The sequence below is a fragment of the Sorex fumeus genome, unplaced genomic scaffold (assembly GCF_029834395.1).
Source record: "Sorex fumeus unplaced genomic scaffold, SorFum_2.1 ptg000047l, whole genome shotgun sequence".
NCBI classification, from domain to species: Eukaryota; Metazoa; Chordata; class Mammalia; order Eulipotyphla; family Soricidae; genus Sorex; species Sorex fumeus.
In genome coordinates, this window is record NW_026606104.1 from 5680139 (window position 1) to 5686805 (window position 6667).

Genomic DNA, 6667 nt, shown 5'->3' on the forward strand with positions numbered 1-6667 from the left:
ACATGTAAGAGGAGAGGCTGCTGCAGCTGAATAGTGAGTCTGCAGAGGAGAGGGGATGCTGAAGAGAGGGCCCCCAAGATCCAAAGAGAGGAGACGGTTGGAGACTCAGGACTGCTACGCCCGGGTCAGAATGCTGGAGTCTAAGGTGCTGTTTCAAAAGGCACCACTAGAGGACACCACCTATTCGCCGTCTTCGAACCAACTCAGAGAGCTTCAAACTCGCAAGCTGATCCTCTGGGCATCACCCAAGAACAAATAGAGGGGTGGAGCAATAGTGCAGGGGTGGGGCGTCTCTCTTGCACATGGCCTTCCTGGGTAGGTCCCTGAGCCCACCAGAGTTGATCCCTGAGCTCAGAGCCAAGAATAAGCCCTCAGCACTGCCAGCTGTGGCCACAAAATAAAAAACAAGTTACAGTGGAGTTCATGCCCAATTCAATCAGTGAAATCAATGGATGAATAAGTGGCAGTACTCCTACATTAATATCTCAAAAAATAAATGAATAAATAACAAAGATTTTCTTCACTCAGGCTACATGGGCATAGTAGACAGGAGCTCTTGTGTTATTTAAGGATCTATCTGATGAGGCCACCATCTCAAATACTTCTTTCTTTCTTTCTTTCTTTCCTTCTCTCTTTCTTTATTTCTTTCTTTATTCCTTCCTTTTATTCTTTCCTTCCTCCCTTTCTTTCTTCCTCCCTTTCTCTCTTTCTTTCTTTCTTTCTTTCTTTCTCTCTTTATTTCTTTCTTCATTCCTTCCTTTTATTCCTTCCTTCCTCCCTTTCTCTCTTTCTTCCTCCCTTTCTCTCTTTCTTCCTCCCTTTCTCTCTTTCTTCCTCTTTCTTTCTTTCTTTCTTTCTTTCTTTCTTTCTTTCTTTCTTTCTGCTTTTGCTTGTTTTCATCTAGCAGTGCTTAGAGCTTACTCCTGACTGCATTCCTAAGTCACTCCTAGCAGGAATTAGGGGACTTTATAGGGTGCCAGAGATGAAATTTGGTTTGGCTGCATACAAGGCAGGTGACATATCTGATGAACTATTGCTCTGTCCCTTCAAATACTTTCAGTCACCATGCCAGAAGATAGCAAAAGTGCCCTGGAAGAACTTTGGGGCCATGTCCTGGTCCGCTCCTGAGCTACTGGGCATGGGGGGACTGTATGTTACTGGGAAGCAAACCAGGACTCCCACAAGCAAAGGCACTTGACATGTCTCTCTGCCCAGTCTGGTAGCATCTTTAAACAGGTCATTAATCACAGAGTTCAACAGTATGCTCATACTCCAAGAGGAATCCCATGTCCCACTGGGTCAAAAGGGGACAGAAAAGAGCAATCCTGGGCTGGAGTGATAGCACAGTGTGTAAGACATTTGCCTTGCACGCGGCCAACCCGGGTTCAATTCCCAGCGTCCCATATGGTCACCTGAGCACTGCCAGGAGTAATTTCTGAGTGCAGAACCAGGAGCAACCCCTGAGCATCACCGGCTATGACCCAAAAGGAAAAAAAAAAGAGCAATCCTGACACTGGAGAGTTGGCAAGGAGCTTGCCTGACATAGTAGAGTTGGCAAGGAGCTTGCCTTGCATGCAGTTGACCCAGGTTCAATCTCTGACACCCAATATGAACCCCTACACACAACCAGAGGCAATTATTGATTTCAGAGCCAGGAGTAAGCCCTGAGCACCACCAGGTGTGGCTCCAAAAGGAAAAAAGTCAGAAAAGAGCAATCCTTCTGTAACCCAGGTGTCTGGGGCCGACCTAAGGATGGGCACCAACTCTCATCTCTGTGGAAGCATAAAGGAGGGCGGGTGAGTCTGGGAGACTCTGGGCTGTGTTTGTGTTCTCCACTCACCTGCTGCTCTTCTGGGTTCTGACCTGTTAAGAAGCCCAAGTCCAGTAAAGCTGAGGCCTCCAAGGTCCAGCAGTTCTGCTGCAGGAAGATGACTTTGCTGCAGCTCATGGCTTTGGCTTTCAGAGAGGAGCCAGCAAGGCTGTTTCTTCACCACAAAACCACACGTGACCACTAACTTCCGACAGGCAGGGACAGGGATCAAACCAAAAGCCACACACACACAAGCTATCTGCCTACTATTTAACTACACATCCTCAGCCTAACATTTTTTCCCCCTTATGAATAGTTTCAAATACACAGAAGTTCAGAGAATAGTATAATAAACCACTTCTTCATCCAGTTTCACCATTTCAAAATTCTGCCTTTTTTGTCTCATGATTCTCTCTTGTGCTTGCTTTTGCCAGAATATTTGCAGAGAGGCTATCATTTCACCTGAAGTCTCAGTATGTCTTTCTTTGTTTCTCTTTCTCTCATTCTCTCTCTCTGTTTCTTAAGCACCATACCTGGTAGTGCTCAAAATCTACTCCTGGCTCTGTGCTCCTATGGAATCCTGGGGATTGAGCCCTTGTAGAGTCCTTGTTAGCCCTGTACAAAGCAAGTGCCTTCCCTCTGGACTGTTTCTCCAGCCCCCAGCTGGGATGTCCTCTGAACACAAGAGTTCTCTCTTAAAGTAAGGCTTTGTTAAGGGGCCAGTTGACCCTGCCCAGGGAGTCGTTTAGTCTTAGAGGCCCACTGCTGTCTCCCTACCATTCTCTTCCCGCTGTCCCTTATTCAGCTGCAGGAGCTCAGAGCATCATCCAGCCATCCTGGTCCCTCCCGGCGTGGGCTGGGGTCCCGTGCTTCCCAGCCCCTTTCAGAGGTAACAAAGCCCCCATTCTCCGGGCACAGCTGGGCGCATACAGAGGGCCTGACCCTCCCTCACTCTCCCAACATTGCCCATCCCCACCCCCCAGTGCCTAGAGGACCCAGGTGCCTGCCTCCTCAGTCCCCACCCCCAAGCCTGGGAAAGTAGGGGGACAGCTGTTCACTGGCCAGTTCAGTTAGGGACAACATGGTGAAAGCCCAGCCTCAGCAAAGATCTGGGCAACTGAGTGCAAGAACTCAGAGAGGAGACTCAGGGTTTTGGCAGCTTGGTCACTGCCTCTACTTTGGCCTAACTGGAGAACAGGAGAAGGAGACTGGAGGGGGACCCAGCAGGGCTGAGCCTGGAGCAGGGGCGGGGGTGAGGGGTGGGTAGCTGGGCTGCAAGGGAGGCAGGGGGAGTGCCCTTTGCTCTCTCCTCTCCACCTGAAGGACTGAGGCTCTGGCAGGAACTGGCCTGAGGCCCAGAGACAAATTTTAGTCCCTATCAGTCATTTCCCTGCTGGGTTCCCTGGACAGCCACCCCTGTGGGTCTTGGTCTCCTCGTCCAGAAGATACTGAGGTTACCAGGGACTTTTCCATTACGGGGTCAGAAGGTTCTACTAAAATCTGACTTTCCTCCTTCCTGCTTCCATTGATCCTTTTCCCTTGCTGACCCCTGGATCCCTTTCTGAGCCTTAAAGGGAAAGGACTCCAGTTTAACACCCCTCAAACCCTACCTTCCCACCCACCCCCAGTCAAGTGAGAAGAATGTAGGTGTCATGACCCATGACAGCAGGCAAAACAAAGTCCTGATAACCAATTATCACTTCAAAGCACAGGCTAGACTTCAGTATTGCTTTTTGGGGCCAGGGACCCTCTCACAGGTGTTCACAAGCTGGCAACCTGTTTCTTGTGATATTTGGCCAACCAGGCCAGGGTTCAACTCATGGCCCCAAGGATGGGGTACTGCTCAGATTTTCAGATTTTTATCATATGCGCATGCTGGGATGGAACCTGAATCATGTGCATAAGCCCTAACCCCTGTGCTTTCTGTCCAAGCCCTTTGATTGGAAATGTTGAAAACCTCAGGGTGTGCTTTTTCCTGCCCCTCTTCCAAAAATACTAGAAAAGGGGCTGGAGCGATAGTACAGCAGATAGGGTGTTTGCCTTGCACGCGGCCGAACCAGGTTCGATTCCCAGCATCCCATATGGTCCCTTGAGCACCACCAAGGGTAATTCCTGAGACCAAAGCCAGGAGTGACTCCTGTGCATTGCCGGCGTGACCCAAAAAGAAAAAAAAATCCCATAAAATAAAAAACCAATATTTAAAAAAAAATACTAGAAAAGAGCTCCACTCTTAGACAGTCAGTCCTGTACCAAGTGACAATAAAACAGGTAAAACTCTTGCCTTGAATGTGGCCAAACCAGGTTTGATCCCTGCCACCATATAGGATCCCCAAGTCACACCAGGAGTGACTCCTGAGTGCAGAGCCAGGAGCACTGGCGGGTGTGACCCAGACACCCCACAAAAAAAAAAGGATAATAATAGGGGCTGGAGAGTTTAGTACAGTGGGTAGGACACTTGCCTTTTACATGGCCAACCTGTGTTCAAATCCCCAACTCTATATATGGTCCCCTAAGTCCTGCCAGGAGTGATCTCTGATCACAGAACCAGGAGTGAGCCCTGAGCACTGCCAGGTATGGCCCCAAAATTAATAATAATAATGATGATAATCTTCCTCCCCAGTCTAAGGGAATAGCCTACAGACCAGTGGCCCAAGATCTGCTACGGTTCAGGTGTGTGCATGTGTGTGCATGCCTGGGTGTGTACACATATGTACAGGTGTGCTGATGAGTGTGATGAGCAAAGACAAAAACCCTAGAAGCTAGGTTCCCTCTCTCCATCCTGAGTGCAACAGACACTGGCCAGAAAAGGTGACCATTCCCCAGTGTGAAAGTCCCTCCCAAGGTTTTGTCTCTGCAAATGGTACTGGTGAGTTGGCCTTGGTGCCCGGAGCTGGTTCTCCCCAGGAGTGCCCGGTGGCAGCTGTCTGTGCTCTTGCCCTGTCTGCCTTCCTGCCAGGGCTCTGCTTTTTGGAAAAACAGCCCATCTGCTCCCGGCTGTGTCCACCCAGGTGCTATTGACCTTGTTCAAGACTGGACACCTGCTCCCATCCCCACTCTTCTAATCACGAGGGCAGGAGACAGGGAAGGTCACTGTCATCCCACAGCCAGTCACAGCTCTGGAGGCAAGAGCTTTGGTTCTAGGCTGGAGATAAATGGCACAGAAAGGAAAGCACTTGCCTTGCATGTGGCCTAGCTGGGTCTGACCCCAGCACTCTATAGGGACCCCGTCCCTGCCAGGAGTGATCCTTGAGTGCAGAGCCAAGAGGAAACTCAGAGCCCCGCTGGGTGAAGCCCCCAAACAAAACAAAATGAAAAGGATCTCTGGAAGTGTTGTTGGGGGGGGGGGGGGGTTGGGGGAGTTGCATTTCAGCCACGTGGCTGCCTGAGTCCTGCTCTGCTACAAATCGCCTAGATGAGAAGCAACCGAGCCTGTGTGGGGCCAGCTGGATACACACAGCCTGGCAGACCATCCCGGACAAGGAGGGAGTTTCAGTTCAGGTTCAGTGCAAGGTCTGAGGGGCCACAGGGAGTTCTGAAAGCTCTCCCACTGATGCCCATATTTGTCCCCAATGGCTCCATGATATGCCACTGGCTGGCATCCCCAGGCCTGATCCAAGTGGATGTCAGGAGCATGAACCAGATGTACTGAAGTTCTCCTCCATGGACCGCCCCTGAGCCTTGCTCTGATCCTTCAGTCTGGCCCCCTGTGGGGAACATTCCTTTCCCAGGAGGACCAGCTATGCCACTTGCCTTGGGCCCCTGGGCAGCAGCCAGAATCTGACCTTTAGATCTCCAAGGATTGGCGGGTGGTTTGTGAGCGTCTCCAAGCCCTTGGGAACAAGCATGCACAGGGAATGAAAGCTGAGCAGGCAGAGGGGGACTGCCCTCTCCACAGGCGCCAGGCTGGAAATCACACAGGCCCACAGGGTACGGCCTCCAGAGAAGCACCCCACTCGAATGGGAATTTTTTGGGTGCTCTTGGAGATCAAAGTCCCTGACAAGCTATCCTTGGCGCCACCACTAACATCCAGGAGAGCTAAGCCGGGCGTCTGGCCGCCCTGTCCGGTGTCTCTGCCAGGGGCTCTGCCTGGCATCCCAGGAGGGGGAGGAGCAAGAGAGGGGAAAGAGCCTGGGAAAGCGGAGGGAAGCCAGACTCTGGAGCTGTGGAAGGGGTGATATTGGCATTCTGGGCACTCGGGGTTGCCCAGCGGCGCCCAGGACCCGCCCCCTGGTCCCCGCTGCACATTCAGCAGCGACTCCCGGGGCCGCCAGGCCCTCTGGGCTCCCGGCAACGCCTGCTCTCCGCACACTGGCCTGCTGGACAGTCACGTCCACTCCGCAGCACCGCTCGGGTCCTCGTCTGGCGAGGCCGCGCGGGCTTTTGCTGACCCGGAGCGTCTGCTGTCTCACCTCCATCCCTCGGGCTGCAAAGTCAGCTCCACCTCCGCGCGCTCGGGTACCAGCCCACCAGCGCCCCCTGCAGGCCTGCGTTCGGGGTCGCTGCACCCCGGCGCGCCTCCAAAAGCGCTTCCTTTCCCCGTTTTTTGGGGGGGTGGGGGTCATGTCTCTCCAGGCGTCAAACCGTCGTTTCCCCGCTCCCCGCCTTCCCTCCCTGCGGAGGCGGAGGCCCCCCGCCCGCTGGCTGGGCGCGGCTGCATGCACCCCGGCGTGCGGCTCCCGGAGCGCCCCCGGTGCGCCCCGAGCGCTCGGCCTCACGCCCCGGAACCATGTCCTACTTCGCGCGCCCTTGTTCCCGCCGCCTCCGCCGGGCACCAGCGGGTCCCGTGACCCTGCCGAGCCCCCCGCGTCGTGGCTTAGGGGGCGGGGGCGGCCCGGGGAAGGGCGGGGCGGGGCGGG